At 33.9% G+C, this 16,933-nt stretch overlaps 1 long non-coding RNA gene across 1 annotated transcript; it reads right to left on the bottom strand.

Annotated features, from left to right (window-relative positions):
- Nucleotides 1-7,766: 7,766 nt before the first annotated feature.
- Nucleotides 7,767-9,165, bottom strand: LOC127843055 (uncharacterized). The gene is made up of 3 exons (XR_008032073.1): nucleotides 8,555-9,165; nucleotides 8,096-8,254; nucleotides 7,767-7,935 (listed from the first exon to the last, which is right to left on the bottom strand). It is a non-coding gene; the product is annotated as an uncharacterized LOC127843055 (long non-coding RNA).
- Nucleotides 9,166-16,933: the final 7,768 nt, after the last annotated feature.

Raw genomic sequence — 16,933 nt, forward strand, 5'->3', positions numbered from 1 at the left:
GAGGCTAAGGGAGTTATGTGCTGTGCATGATGAGAACTCAATGCTCATTAATGCTGTTAATGTTTATAAATAAATTAATTAAACCAATAGCATTGTTTTTTAGGTTTCACTGTGCATTTTCATACCAATAGAATTACACATCATTCTAATTATAGCAATAATAAATTTGTACTAATCATACCTACAAATTTTGTTATGCTATGCTTTGTGATGTATTAACTTCATTAAAAGTTTTTATTTAAAGACCATTTTACTAAATATTTAAAACAATACTTGAATTAATTTCTATATACATTTTCATTATGTGCTTTAACTGTAGCTGACCAGTTGATGGAAGATACTGCAGAGTTTGGCAGGGAAATAACCCAAGACAGCAAAGCGGCTCTTTTGGCGCATTTACCAAGAGGACTAACATGGCCACAAATTCATGGTAAATATTGTTATGCCCCGGGCTCATATAAGTAATTTAGTGTTAACCACCTGAAAGTATTTTGTCTTTTTGGTATCCAATATTTTGGTCTAGTTTCAATTACAGGTTATTTTTATATGAATTAGCAAATTAGCATAACTTTCATATAGCAATATCTGAATATAAATTTCCTGTATATGTTTGAGTTTCCAGATACATGCTAGTGTACCCCGTTTTGGGGCATTTAAGAAAACAACAATATAAATTTCAAAATAAAAGAGAGTCATATAAAAATATAAGTTAAATCACCAATTTATTCACTTGAAAGTCTCAGTTTTCCTGTGTTTTTGCCTGTTTGCAAGTAGATTAAAGCCCGCTTGCAAACTTTAAGAGAATAAATTTCAGTAAATGGAAAAGAAATAATTGCTAACTACTTAGGATCGTAAATGTTCGCTCAAATACAAAAAAGCCAGATGTACCGAATTGAGCAGTGATATGAAATATCTCAAATAGATTAAAATATGAATGAGCATTGAAGTATAGATATTCAATCATATGATTGCTGCATATTTACTTTTACAGATGAATGTAAAAAACTTATGACTTTCTTGTAATACTGTTTGCTTTGTTTTTCTTTCAGAGATCATGCAGGAGCCGTACAGTATAACAGCAGTACAAGTTCTATAAAAGATCCACGACCTACTGAAGCCCAGCTAATTAACAAAAAAGTTTTTAAAAATTGTAATTTTATCCCACCTGGGTACTTATAATTTACTAAGCTGCCTACACAAGTTTTAGACTTGCAATTATATTTTAAACTGTCACTTGGAAAGTAATACATGTACATGCATTATGTTCTGAATTTCTTTGAACAATTAAATTATACATAAGTATTTTAATGAAATTGAGCACCTAAATTGCATTTAAGTGAAAGTAGCTGAGAAAAATAGTATCCTGGTGCTCATGGGCAGCTACATATATTGTGACAAACATGAAGTAGCTAAAATAACTTAAATTTTTCATTTTGTTTCTTGTATATCGTTTGTACAGGGTTTGTGAATTGTTACTGTATATTACTTGACTTGCTTGTATTTTGTTACTTTGAATACATGTTGTTAAGGTTGCATTATACTTTTTAACTTTTAAAGTAGCGCCTGTTCTGTTATGTAAGGGCCTGATTTATGATAATGGACCTAGAGGCTTTGTAAGCATGTATTAAACAACACTTGTTTGATCTGAATAATTTGTTAAATAAATGTAACACAATTTGTAATCTGATGTTATATTTTGATGAATTGTGAACAAAATAATACATCGAAGAAACTAAGGCATTATGTTGATTTTTTGTTTTGTTTTAATCTAACCTTAAATTATTATTTATTTAAGCTGTGAGAATTGTATTCATTTAATACATGAATATTGTTTTTAAACCAGAAATTTCTTTTTCTATTCAGTGACCATGGTAAACGCTGGACAATTTTCCATGTTTTACCAGGCATCCATGGAATATTAAACAAGGAAAAACCCTGGAACATTTTCCAGGGTTTTCCAGCCAGCATGGAAAAAATACCGTCCGAATACTCCATGTTATCTGGAAAACCCTGGAAAAAAATCCATGGTTTTCCAGATTACATGGAGTATTCGGACGGTATTTATTCCATGCTGGCTGGAAAACCCTGGAAATTGTTCCATGGTAATTATTCCAGGGAGCCTGGAAAACCATGGAAACTATTCCAGGTTATTTCTACATACCATGGACAATTTTCCAACCTTTTTTTTAAATATTGACGCTGGAAAAGGCTGGAAACTTAGTCCGAATACTCCAGCCTCATATTTTCCATGGATTTCCATGGAAAACCCTGGACAAAGTACACCCGGGCGGGTCAAATTTAACCTCAGGGGCATAATTTGAGCAAACTTTTTAGAGGACTACTATATATCACTACATACAAAATGTGGTAGCCCTAGGTCCTAGAGTTAAGGACAAGAATATTTTAAAAGTTTTCACAAAATAAACAAGATATGAGCGTATATAATGTTCAATTTTGTGACCCGCGGGTGAAATTTGACCCAAAGGGCATAATTTGAACAAACTTGGTATAAGAGGACTATAAGAATGATATTACTGCATACCAAATTTGGTAGCAATAGTCCGAATGGTTTTTGACAAGAAGATTTTTTTAAAGATTTTACAAAATAGGCGCTTTATACGCATTTATTCAATTTTGTGACCCCCAGGTGCAGGGTCAAAATTGACCAAGAGGCATTATTTGAACAAATGTGGTAGAAGTTTATTGTATATACATACCAAATTTGGTAGCCCTAGGCCCAATGGTTATGGACAAGAAGATTTTTAAAGGTTTTACAAAATAAGCCCCATTAGTGTATGTTCAGTTTTGTGACCCCACGCAGGGTCAAATTTGACCCAAGGGGGCATAATTTGAACAAACTTGGTAGAGAACTATTAGATGTCACTACATACCGAATTTTGTAGCCCTATGCCTTGTAACACTTTTGTCCTAGTAAGCTGACTGAACTCAATTCAAACTATCATACATGTAGGGATGCTCTTAAGCCTTGGTTATTTGGCAGTCAGACCGATGTTAAAACGGTCACGAACTGCTTGTTTACTGTGGTTAGAAAAAAATACTCCTATATGACAGGGTGATGGAAAGTTTTGTTTACTTGCTGAGATCACGTTTTCTGGAACATGACCGTTTATATAAGCATTTATATAAGCATTAGTATAAAGAGGGGTATTTTTAAAACAAATCGAGCCATTATTGATAGCAACTCGCACAGTAAACATTATAATTTTACGGCTTTACGGTTAGTGCAGGAGAGACGGACATTTACTTTCTGGACGGATTATATTTGTGTTGGAGTATCTTGTTTCTTTCTTGTTTTAATCTTGTTCAATTTCTTAATAAGAATAACAAACATTTACAATACAAATAAGAATAATATACATTTACAATACAAATAAGAATAATATACGTTTACAATACAACATATACAAACATTTTAAACAAGAATAAAATACTATATATGCTATAAAAAGACTTGTTGCTTTCTTTCGCAAACTGATGAGTAGTTAAACGAACCTGGAACATTTAAGTCAAAACAAAAAATTACACAACGCGACTTAAACGAACCTTTGAACACTTATATATTCACATAAGGGTAGAAGTGCCACAGCCTTATGGTTAAAGGACAATAAGATTTTTAAAGAGTTCACAAAATAGGCACTATATAAGCATATAATCGATTTTGTGGCCCCCAGGGCAGGGTCAAATTTGACCCCTGGGGCATAATTTCAACAAACTAAATAGAGGACTATACAATGTCACTACATACTGAATTGTGTAGCCCTAGGTCTAATGGTCCTGGACAATTTTTTTTTAAGTTTTCACAAATTAGGCCCCTGGGGCAGGATCAAATTTGACCCCAGGGATAAAATGTGAACAGATTTGGTAGAGGACTATCAGATGTCACTACATACCAAATTTGACAGCCCTAGACGGGATGGTTATGGACAAGAATTTTTTTTAAGTATTCACAAAAGAAACCTTATATAAGCATATCACAACTATAAGATATCACTACATATCAAATTTGATAGCCCTTAGAGGCCCTATGTTTATGGACAAGAAGATTTTTAAAGTTTTTACAAAATAGGCTCCATATAAGCGTATGTTTAATTTTGTGACCCCCAGGGCAGTTTCAAATTTGACCCCAGGGGCATAATATAAACAAACTTGGTAGAGGACTATAAGATATCACTACATACCAAATTTGGTAGCCCTAAGCCCAATGGTTATGGACAAGCCCTTTATAAGCATATATTCAATTTTGTGATCCCCAGGGCAGTTTTAAATTTGACCCCAGGGGCATATTGAACAAACTAAGAAGAAAACTATTATATGTCACTACATACCAAATTTGGTAGCCCTATGCCATAAGGTTATGGACAAGAAGATTAAAAATAAAATCCCACACTACCGTAATTACTCTTTGTTTTCGGACACTTAAAAATAATAAAAAAAATTCTTGTCCGAAAACTTAGATATGAAAAATATTTACAAAATACAGGTGTCCGAAAACTTAGAGTCGAAAATTGAAGTGTCGGAAAATAGCGTCAATTGTATCAACGACTATCAGTAATAGCACGCGCTTGTAAAATACCATGCCGTATAGTATTAATTACAGTTATATATGTTTGCACTGCATTTTAAATAATGTTATATGCTTAATTTATTTGACAGAAAGTTACTAAAAGGTTTTACTATGACCAACAAGTTCAAAGATAAGCATATGATGTACCGATACTCGCTAGTATGAACCTGTAATTAATGCAATAAAAAAAGCAAATTCAGAATTCTGTGTTTGTTCATTTCCGATAGTTGTTGTTACACCTTCCATTGTTCATAAAACTTGCAATAGGGTGCATCACACTTTGAAGCGTTTAGTATTTGTCATAGTTATTTTACTGAGAAGGGGTAGTACCATTGCGGTAGATAAAAAAGCAAATTAAAAATTCTGTGTTCGTTCACTTCCGATGGTTGTTGTTACACCTTCCATTGTTCGTAAAACTTGCAATAGGGTGCATCCCACTTTGAAGCGTTTAGTATTTGTCATAGTTATTTTACTGAGAAGGGGTAGTACCATTGCGGTAGATAATTGAACTGCTAATTAGCACTACCCCTGGTAATTGTCATAACACTTATGCTATCGGGCTAAACCATTGTTTAATACCGGTTTACAAGGTTATTTACCCAATAACGCAAATGTAATGGTCCGTTGCAACTGCCATGGTTTATGATGTTAATCTGGTTGTAAAACCCCATGATCGCAGTGTCATTAGATATCGAAAACAGGACCGAAATTAAGTAAAATAGCGATGAAAAATATACTGTCCGAAAACTTAGAGACATTAATTATGGACTAAAACTCGTGTGTTCGAAAATTAAGAGTCACGAAAAATAATTATTTTTGCTAAAAAGAGGGGTGTCTGAAAACTTAGAGTGTCCGAAAACATAGAGTAATTACGGTAGGCCTTATATAAGCATATGTTCAATTTTGTGACCCTCGGAGAAGGGTCAAACTTGACCCGGCCAGGGGCATAATTTGAACAAACTTGGTAGAGTACTATAAGATGCCACTACATACCGAATTTGGTAGCCCTATAGGACCAATGGTTATGGACGAGAAGATTTGTAAAGTTTTCACAAAATAGACCCTATATAAGCATATGTTCAATGTTGTGACCCCTGGAGAAGGGTCAAATTTGTCCCCAGGGGCATAATTTGAACAAATTTGGTAGAGGACTATTAGATGTCTCTTCATACTGAATTTGATAGCCCTATGCCCAATAGTTATGGACAAGAAGATTTTGAAAGTTTTAACAAAATAGGCCTTATATAAGATTTTTTTTATTTTGTGACCCCTGGGGCAGGGTCAAATTTTACCCCAGGGGCATAATTTGAACAAATTTGAAAGAGGTTTACCCCAGGAACATTCCTGAGAAATTTCATCAGAATTGGACCAGTAGTTTAGGAGAATAAGATGTTTAAAGGAAAAGTTAGCGCAGGGATTGTCAAAAAAGTGGGCAAAACCCGGTTTTAATCCGTGTTAAAACCGTGTTAAACCCTGCGGTATTGGCACCGGGTTAAAGCGTGTCTTTTAAACACACTTTTTGCTTACCGACTTGGTTTTTTGTAGGTAAAACCTGGATTTCACTCACATAAACCAACACGCTTATACCTTCTTATACCAACTTAAACCAACTAAAACTAACTTAAACCCACTTAAGTGGGTTAAAAGTGAGTGTGTTTTCCTTCTCTATGTTGGCTTTTAAACCCGCTTCTACACATCAAGTCGGTTTTTCCTGTTCTTAAGCGAGTTAAAAGTGGGTTTTTGTTTGAGTGTTAAGTGAGCTAAATGTGTGCTTAACTCAGATTAAACGCAGTTAAAACACGCTTTAAAACCGAGTTTTACCAACTTAAGTTGGTTAAAAGTTAGTGTGTTCTCCTTCTTTATGTTGGCTTTTACACCCGCTTCTACACATCAAGTCGGTTTTTCCTGTTCTTAAGCGAGTTAAAAGTGGGTTTTTATTTGAGCATTAAGTGAGCTAAATGTGTGCTTTTCACAGATTAAACGCAGTTAAAACTAGCTTTAAAACCTGTTAAATGCTCAGTAAAAACCCACTTTTCACCCACTTGAAAACTGAAAAACTTTTTTATGATAAGAACAAAAATATCATAAATTAAATTCTAATTACTTTTTTTTAAACGATAAAACATAAAACTTAACATATATATCCATATACACAGCATGATAAAACTATTTTGACAGACATGGCATTGTTATAATAAAATATAATAGTGTTATAACATAACATTGAACACAAAGAAAGAACTGAAAAAAGTAAGATTGTATGGAATAAATACAAACAAGAGATGTGGATGTGTTCGTCAGAAACACAATGCCCCCTACTGCACCGCTTTGAAATAAAATTTCTATTTATCATTTGGCAGGTATAGAAATTATCTCTCTTTGCTTATTTCTTCCATTGGATTTTGACCTCTGACCTTGAAGGATGACCTTGACCTTGCACCACTCAAAATGTGCAGCTCAATGAGATACACATGCATGCTAAATATCAAGTTGCTTTCTTCAATATTGCAAAAGTTATGACCAATGCTAAAGTTTTCGGACGGATAGACAGACAGGCGGACAGTTCAACTGCTATATGAGACCGGGAGCATAAAAATAAGTTAATGTTGTTGAAACAGGTGCAAATCTAGATAACAAAGTGAAAACAATGGTTAAATAATCATTTTAACAGCACATTTTATTTACAAAGACTTCAGTCTACTTGTGCATCAGCCGCAGATGCCTTAAACAACCTCTCATCTTTTCTTCAACATCAACCAAGGCTTGTCAAAGGTTTTGGCTATGACATCTGAAAAAATATGATAGACTATTCATTTTAAAAACATGCAAAAAAAACAACAAAATCTGTTCTTAAATAGAAAATACTCTAGCCAGAAAAAGAGGTTAAATATTTGCATATTAAGGAAGTCAACATAAATGAGTTTATTACTGATTGTCCTGGAGACAGTGACTAGAGACACAGACAAAGTTTTTCAATCCCTGTCTTCATGAATAAAAAAAACAACTATTGTTAACTGTCACTTGGATTATAAAAACTCCCCTTTTTCACAAATGATGTAATAAAATGATATTTATGCGACTGTAAACAGTAAGTGATCTGAACAATATTTGTAGAATGTGTATTGAATTTCTATATGGATAATTGGTACTTCAAATTTTTATGATGAAAAAGTACCAATGATTGCATTTCTCTCAGCAGCGGGGAGGCTTGGTCTTGGTGACCCCTTTGTAGTTGTTGCTCCCTTCATGGAGCAAGTCACAAGCTGGTGGAAAGTGAATAGTCGGCACATGGCCTGTGCGATGGCCATCACATCCCTGGTTTCATGCTGGATTTCAGCTTAAATGATACTCTGGAACCAAAAAAAGAAAAGGAGTTTTGACAAAATATTTACAATTGGTAATTTTCCAAAGCTTGTAATTTACTTTCATCACATTTCAAACTCTAAAAATCTTTGTCACATTGGTCAGAATTGTGACGCTTTTAAAATGCAATAACCTGTATAGTTTTACCTCTCAACAAATCCAGCTTTCTTGTTCAACGACAGGGCGAGGTTTGCCAACTTCAGTTCCCCTCAAGTTGGCCAGCTCGTGCAGGGTAAAAGCCTGGTGTAAAAGTCCATACATCAGGTAGTATGATTACCCCTTTTGCTCTTGGGGCAAGAGTTTAACCTTCAAAATTAAAATATGAGGGAAAGAAATCTGTTCAGTAGTAACCAGAAATATCTATAAATAACAATAAAGATGACAATAATCATAAAACACAACCACAATAATTCAATGTACCCAACATTTACACTTTGTCATGTGTATGTTTATCTATTTTTGCTTCAAATTGTGTTGTTTTTCCTTTATGTTGCAATACATTAACTTATCAATTTACATTTCCCAGTGACAATACATAAATATAATAATGATCATAATTAATTCAGTAAACTAAATAAAAAAGGATGAAGAAATGACAATACAAACCTGTTAAAACTGTTCTTCAGTATTCCAAAAAAAAACAGTTGAACTTCTTTTCCAACAAACTTATTGTTGATTTCCAAATTGTAGTAAAATACACATTGTTTTCATCACACAATACTTCATGCTGACAGTATTTCAATACATTTTACAGAACAATTATAAGTCTTAATGTTAATTTAATTTAGCTCAATTCAATTGCTGAAACCAGCTTGTTTTTCAAAAGTTGTTGTTTTCAAATAATTTCCTGTGCAAAAAATTGAACCAATCAAAAGTCTTATACCTCATTCCAGCCTTATGTCTGGGCAAACCCTATCAGTAGCCTTATCTGCCCCTGATAATCAGTACCCTGTTTAGCTCTGAATGCCTGACAGATTGTTATCTGTTTATTGTTAGTGGTGTGAAAAGGGGTGTTTTTAGGTATTGTCTTGTTATTTTGTTGACTGTTTATGTAACACAGGTCATGTTTGGCATCTTATTATTTTATTGCAAATTAAGAAAATGGATACAATGGTATCATATGAAAATATCAAAATCTTGCATAACTTATGTACACAAATTAATAGATTTTTTCCAAAATAATGTTTCCAATACCATAATTATTTAAATATGCAGATTTAACAAGTAAATACTGTTTTAAACAAATATAAACAATCATATAAGATTGTTTAAAAAAAAAAAATTAATAATTTTAAGACATAAAACAATCATAAGATATTGTTTATAATAAAAACAAATATAAAGAAAAAAAATCAAAGCGAAACACAAACTCTTTCATTTTCAGGTATAAAACTAAGTTTTATCATTTTTATAGTTTTTGGCAGTGATACTTGTTGTCCATCTGTGAACCTGTGATGTTCTGAAAGAGCCATTTTCATCCAATATTCACTAAAAAATTATGGGGAGCACACGGTATCCGGAGAAGTGCCCCCCCGGAGAACTGCCCCCCGGAGAACTGCCCCCTTATTTTAAAGGTGGCGGAGAGGTGCCCCCCCATCAAATCGGTAGGGGCGGAGAACTGCCCCCCTGTCAGAATTTAGTAGGCGGATATCTGCCCCCCCATCAAATCTGTAGGGGCGGAGAACTGCCCCCCGTTGTCATATTAGTTATTAGTTACGTAGTGAAAACAATACTTACGGGTAATTTTACGTTATCGCCGTACACATTTTATCCGGTAACAATTTAATTTCAGTACAAGTATATTACCATTTATCGAACTGAATAACACAAATTGTCTAGAGGTATGTGATAATACTGTTTAAGGCCCTTGGTACGCATCTGCACCACTCACTATACATGAATGCCTTGTAAAAGTCGTGTTTTAATAAGAGCGCGAAACATAGTCGAGATCCACACAGGAAACGCGTGCGTGTTAATACTGGCAATGTGTTGCAACTAAATATAGACGTGCAACTCGGTACTTATGGAGGAAAAGTTACATCGGAATTAATTTACATTATAAAGATAGTATTGACCCATGGAAAAAAAGTTAATTGACATATAAAAAAGTAAATTAATAGGCAAGGCAAAGGCAATAATTTAGCTGACTTGAAGAAAAAAATGAAGTGAAGTTGAATTTATAAGCAATTTATTTATGTTGTTTAGTTAATTCATGTCTTCTAGCACCTTATCCGTCGGTAGCATCGCAAGACCGTCGAGTCGTCCGCAGTTTGCATTTTGAGCAGATCATGTCGACATGCCAAACAAACAAAATCGGTAACAGTTGCTTTAATTAGCAGCTAATAAGGCAGGCAGAGAACTTGTTACCGTTAACGATAAGTACCGCGATCTTTTAATCTTTTAATTGGTAGACCGGACCGACCTTAATTGTTAAGAACTTGTTAGCTTTGAATAAAGCCGCATACGGGTTTATTATATTGAACCGTCCAAATCCGTAATTGGCGAAAACAAACAAATAAATTATTGTTTTCAGCTGGCATAAGGATGGATTAAATTGCATGCTAATTGTTTGTTTTTATTACGGGGAAAATATCAAATAATTCAGCCGCGAAAACTTTTTATTAGCAAAAAGTTATTTGTTTTTCTTTGTTCACATTGACGAAAATCACGTGATTATAAAGTTGGCGACGTGACGACGTCCATGCCGAGGTAGGTATTTTATGCCGTTTTAAAACTTTTATTACTTGTACAACTTTATATTACTTTTGATATTTCACTCAATTTCCATACATAATAGCAAGAAAGTTACTGGCGTTATTGTCATTATAATACTCGCTTTATATATCACCGCTATTTCTTTAATTAGGGGGCACTTCTCCGGGTCATCAATTCTGACAGGGGGGCAGTTCTCCGCCCCTAATTAATCAGCAGGGGGGCAGTTCTCCGCCCTATACAAAAACAGTGAGGGGGCAGTTCTCCGCCCAGTGAAAAATCTTTGGGGGGGCAGTTCTCCGGGGGGGCACTTCTCCTAGAGCCGGAGCACACACATTTACAATAGGGACAATGGCAAACAAGCTGTAAAAAAGCCCCTTTACAATTGACTTGTATTATATAATGGCTATAAACATGAAACAAAGACCTATTTGAAGAATTCTTGTTTTATTGATGGGTATTATTTATAAACAAAAGACCAACTTATTGAAAAGTGTGTTTAAGTGAGTCTTTTAGCCTGGTTTCAGCTCTCAAATTATTTACAAAAAGACCAATTTAAACTCGCTTAAACCCACTTCTGTTTAAAAAGGATCAACTTCTGTTGTAAAAGACTCGCTTATAAAACAAAAAGACACACTTAAACACACATAAACCAACTCATAAATAAAAAGGCTCACTTTTGACACAAAAAAACTGACTTCTTACAGAAAAAAACTCGCTTAAACACACATCTTCTTAAAATAACCAACTTTAAACTCAGTTAAGCACAGTTTAGCGCACATAAAACTCGCTTTTAATAGCAAAAACCAACTTCTGCTGAGAAAAACTCAGAAAAAACACAGTTTTATGTTGGTTTAAGTGTGTTTTGGTATGAAAGTGGGTTATTTTTTGACAAGGGCGAACGCACGACGGACACAGGACCATGATATAAGCCCCGCTGGCTTTTGGCCAATGGAACTTAAAATCAGAAATAACCATCAAGTATGTTAATGCCTCAGACGATAAAATCATGTTTTATACAGGCTTGCCAACTTTCGTTATTTTTAATTCTTTGTTTTTGACATCGATTGAATTTGGTGCCTATACGAGTTATGTTCTGAAAAACTGAAAACTGTTAAGATTGAGAAGGGCGTAAAAAAAAGTTGACCTGTTGATGAGTTTCAATGACATAATAAACAAATTATTTGAATTGTGATGCAACAAAATGAAAAAAAAAAAACTCTGCATTGCAAGTACTGTATTGATGAATAAAAAATTTGTTAATTTTGAATGAGTTGTATCTTTTCATTGTATTGTTGTTCTTTGAGTGCATGTACAGTCACATGTGACAGTAACATATACTTTCAAATCACATATATCACAGGCCATATAAGTATAGATTGATATATGTATCACAACAGTCCATATTTATTTCCCAATTGATTAAAACTAAACAATTGGCCATGTGTTTATATAATGAACCAACAAAGACTTGAAGAATAATATGAAAATAGTTTTTATTGTTACAGTGCCCATATGAATTTATAAGTGTATTTCTTTGATGTCAAAATGAAACACTTCAGGTATCTGTAAAAAAAACTGTTGGAATTTTTTTGGTTAATTATAAATGAGCATATATGTAATTACATAATTTTGCAGACATTTCTAAAAATTATGGGATACAGAGATATTGCTCATTTTTAGATTTTTCAACTTTTACCACAATTATTCCTTATTTTAATCGTATCTCTATTGATGGTTTTACTATATATATGAAGAACAAAAATTAAGTAGACACTCATCGAAAATAATCATTAAAAATAATCCAAGCAATTTAATTTCACGTGATTAAATCATTATCAGTAAAAAGCGTTAATATTAACCAACTGGAAATGAAATCAGAATCTTAAAGCAAACAGACGAATAAGGCACTCACTTAATAAATTAACTCTTTTTGGGAGGCACAAAACATTTGATCTAGAAAGACATTCTCCTAGCCGAGTTGTCGTTCGTGCCTTAACATACAACATCTCTGCAGTAGGCTCAATTCCAGAAATCTTGGCGAAACACATCAAAGTAATTTTACGCTCTTTCATGGAAATATCTAGGACACCAAGCATAATATTTTAAGTAATTACCTTTAAAAACTGCATGTATTGTTAATTTATCGAGATATTTAATAACAATTATGAGAACAATTTTCATTCCCATTTACGCAGATAGCATCACTCCGCTAAAATGTAAACAAAGGCCGAAATGGTGATGAAAAGCAAGTGTTAATCTACAAACACATTAAAAGTTTTGTGTATGTTTATGTTGAATGTGTAATCAAATGAAATAGCTAATTATGGGAACATATCGTAAGTTTGCAATTTGGATAGATATATAATAATTATTTTTGATAATTAATAGTGTATCATTGTATGAAGATAATGATCAATGTTTTTGTTTTGTTTTGTTCTGTTTATTTGGCTAGGCTGGTCTTGGTTATTGCTCTGTCATATATTTGTATACTACCATGTGCTTAATAACCTCTTTGCCATGCTTATTTTATGTCTTTCATTGTCTTCATTAATTTGTAAGCTTACGGTTTAGATTAGCGTAAATCTCTAAGTTATCATTTATTACTATTAGTTGCTTATCATTTTGCTTTATCTTTTGCTTTGTGTTGCTTATTTGGCTAGGCTGGTCTTGGTTATTGCTCTACCTCAAATATATATATATATATATATATATACTACTATGTGCTTCTAAGGCCAACATTTTTTTAATTATTTGTTTAACGGGAGCGCCCGACCCTATTTTTCGACAAATAAAAATAAAAATAAAAGTCACTTTCATTTTTTTTTTACATTTCACCCGCCGACCTGGTATTTTATCCAAAACTAGAAAAAAAAATTGCGGAGATTGCCAAAGTGTTGATCAAAATTTGTTTATAATACGGGTTGTTTCGTTGTGCCAAGTCGACTTGTTAAGCGTCAGCAATTTTTATTGGCTATTGCAGCCAATACCAGACGCTATAAGCCAATCGTTGAGTATTTAACAAATGATTTTCATATTGCATTTCCGAAATGACGGACATTAACAATAACGAGACAAATGTGGCATATTTTAAAATCAAATTAATTAAAAACGGAGCAGAAATAATTTCAATTAGAAAAGTTTATCTTCAGGACACCATTGTTGATATCATGCCCATATTATGTGATACCAAATTAAAAACAAGGGCTGTTTGTTCAACATGCATGCCCCCCATATGGGCTCTCTGTTGTAGTGACAGCCATTGTGTGAATATGTTTTTTGTCACTGTGACCTTGACCTTTGACCTAGTGACCTTAAAATCAATAGGGGTCATCTGCCAGTCATGATCAATGTACCTATGAAGTTTCATGATCCTAGCCATAAGCGTTCTTGAGTTATCATCCGGAAACCATTTTACTATTTCGGGTCACCGTGACCTTGACCTTTGACCTAGTGACCTGAAAATCAATAAGGTCATCTGCGAGTCATCAATTTACATATCAAGTTTTATGATTCTAGGAATAAGCGTTCTTGAGTTATCATTCGGAAACCATTTTACTATTTCGGGTCACGGTGAACTTGACCTTTGACCTAGTGACCTCAAAATCGAAAGGGGTCATCTGTGAGTCATGATCAATGTACCTATGAAGTTTCATGGTCCTAGGCATAAGAGTTCTTGAGTTGTCATCCAGAAACCATTTTACTTTTTCGGGTCACCATGACCTTGACCTCAAAATCAATAGGGGTCATCTGCAAGTCATGATCAACGTACCTATGAAGTTTCATGATCGTAGCCATTAGCGTTCTTGAGTTATCATCCTGAAACCATTTTACTATTTCAGGTCATGGTGACCTTGACCTTTGATATAATGACCTGAAAATCAATAGGGGTCAAATGCGAGTCATGATCAATCAACCTATCAAGTTTCATGATCCTAGGCATAAGTGTTCTTGAGTTATCATCCGAAAACCATTTTACTATTTCGGGTCACTGTGACCTTGACCTTTAACCTTGTGACCTGAAAATCAATAGGGGTCATCTGCGAGTCATGATCAATGTACCTATGAAGTTTCATGATCCTAGCATGAGCGTTCTTGAGTTATCATCCGGAAACCATTTTACTATTTCGGGTCACCGTGACCTTTGACCTAGTGACCTGAAAATCAATAGGGGTCATCTGCCAGCTATTATCAATCTACATTCGAAGTTTCATGATCCAAGGCATAAGCGTTCTTGAGTTAACATCCGGAAACCATTTTACTATTTCGGGTCACTGTGACCTTGACCTTTGACCTAGTGACCTGAAAATCAGAAGGGGTCATCTGCGAGTCATGATCAATCTACCTATCAAGTTTCATGATCCTAGGCCTTAGCGTTCTTGAGTTATCATCAAGAAACCATTTTACTATTTCGGGTCACCGTGACCTTGACCTTTGACCTAGTGACCTCATAATAAATAGGGGTGATCTGCTAATCATGATCAATGTACCTATGAAGTTTCATGATCCTGGGCCCAAGCGTTCTTGAGTTATCATCCGGAAACCACCTGGTGGACGGACCGACCGACAGACAGACCGACAGACTGACCAACAGACCGACCTACAGACCGACCTACAGACCGACATGTGCAAAGCAATATACCCCCTCTTCTTCGAAGGGGGGCATAATAATTAGAGTTTTTGCAGAGGTGTCACCATCGATTACTTTCGGTGTGTTTAAACGATTTGGGTAGGTTTAATAAATGTGCGTATTTATTAAAATGTAGATCCTGTAATATTTTTATAGATAAAAATCAACATCCCAAAAATGTCCAAGAAGTGCTACTTCACGTTTCTTTATAATGAACATGAGGACTGAACCACAGGTACTTGCATCAATAATCCCATTCTCCACCCACCCATATATATTCTTTATTTAGAAAAAAGTATTCAACACAGCTTCTGAAGAAAATTAGATTGGGTCCGGATGTCCGTATGTTCGTCAAAGTCACAAGAAAGTTTTAATTATTTTTCTCTGCAAATTAACATGCTTATTATTCTTCATTAACTTAAAACAAAACATGTTTATTATATATTAAACTGCATAACTATTTTTATATCAACATTTTAACCATTTTTCCGGTACCTTTTGACCAAGTAACGTCAGTTTGGATCAGTTCATTTAATTGAATTTCTACAAACGAAACCAAAGCTTTGACTTTCAAAATGTCATGAAAATGCAAATGGAATTTATTTCTTAATTATTTGATCAGTTTTGTAAATCAGAAATACATCTTAATGTATTTTTCAAAAATGAGTTATTATTTAGCTGAAATATGATGTTCTATCAACTGTACATTATGTTTTCATACTGCAGGATTTGTACTGCAAAGAATGCAAGTAAATTTATCACACCTCAGGCTCTGTTGATAAAATGTGCTCAATTGGCTCTATGTATTTGTTCCAAGGGTTATTATTATCTTCACTTTTATATAGCTCTCTATGTTTATTAATATCCAAAACATGTTATTGCTGTTTCTCCTTAAAATAATACAGGCAACACATTCCATAGAAATTTTAATTTGAACTTAAACTGTGAATAAGAGAGGAACAAAATAATATGTGCAAAAGTTTACACCATTTTATTTTTTACTCCAGGACTCCGGGGTCACTGGTTCGAGCCCTGCTGCGGGCTACTCTTTTTTCCCTTTTTATATTATTCTATATTTTTTACTGGAGCTTTTTAGATCCAATATGTTGACATTTATCAATATAAAGCTTTAATTGACAAACTTCAAAACATGCCAAAATCTGTGAAAAGGCCCCTTTAATACTTACCAAGCACAATTAATTACTTTAGAAATGTTACTTCTGTGCTTGTTCAATATTTTGCTTTTAATGCTTTTCAGTAAAAATCACAGGAGTTTGAAATTCTCTCCATGAAGCTAATAATCTAATGGCTAAATAATAAAAACTAGACCCCTATATACTAATATAGTATATAGACTTACTATATAGGGGTCTATTTTTATTATTTTGCCACAAGATTAGCTTCATGTATAGAATTTCAAAACCCTGTGGTAAAAATTATACACATAATTAATGCTCAAGCATAATACATACTGGGCATTTTAAATATACTATGGTATTTTATGTTTTGATGACACAGGATGAGAAAATTGCGCAGCCAGTCCGGGATTTTAACCAGGGACCCCTTGCTTTTCTGATTGAGCTAATGATATGCCAAAAAACATCTTCTGTTTAGTGACAATCACTAAGTTCGTGCACTAACAT

Source organism: Dreissena polymorpha, chromosome 8 (assembly GCF_020536995.1).
Source record: "Dreissena polymorpha isolate Duluth1 chromosome 8, UMN_Dpol_1.0, whole genome shotgun sequence".
NCBI classification, from domain to species: Eukaryota; Metazoa; Mollusca; class Bivalvia; order Myida; family Dreissenidae; genus Dreissena; species Dreissena polymorpha.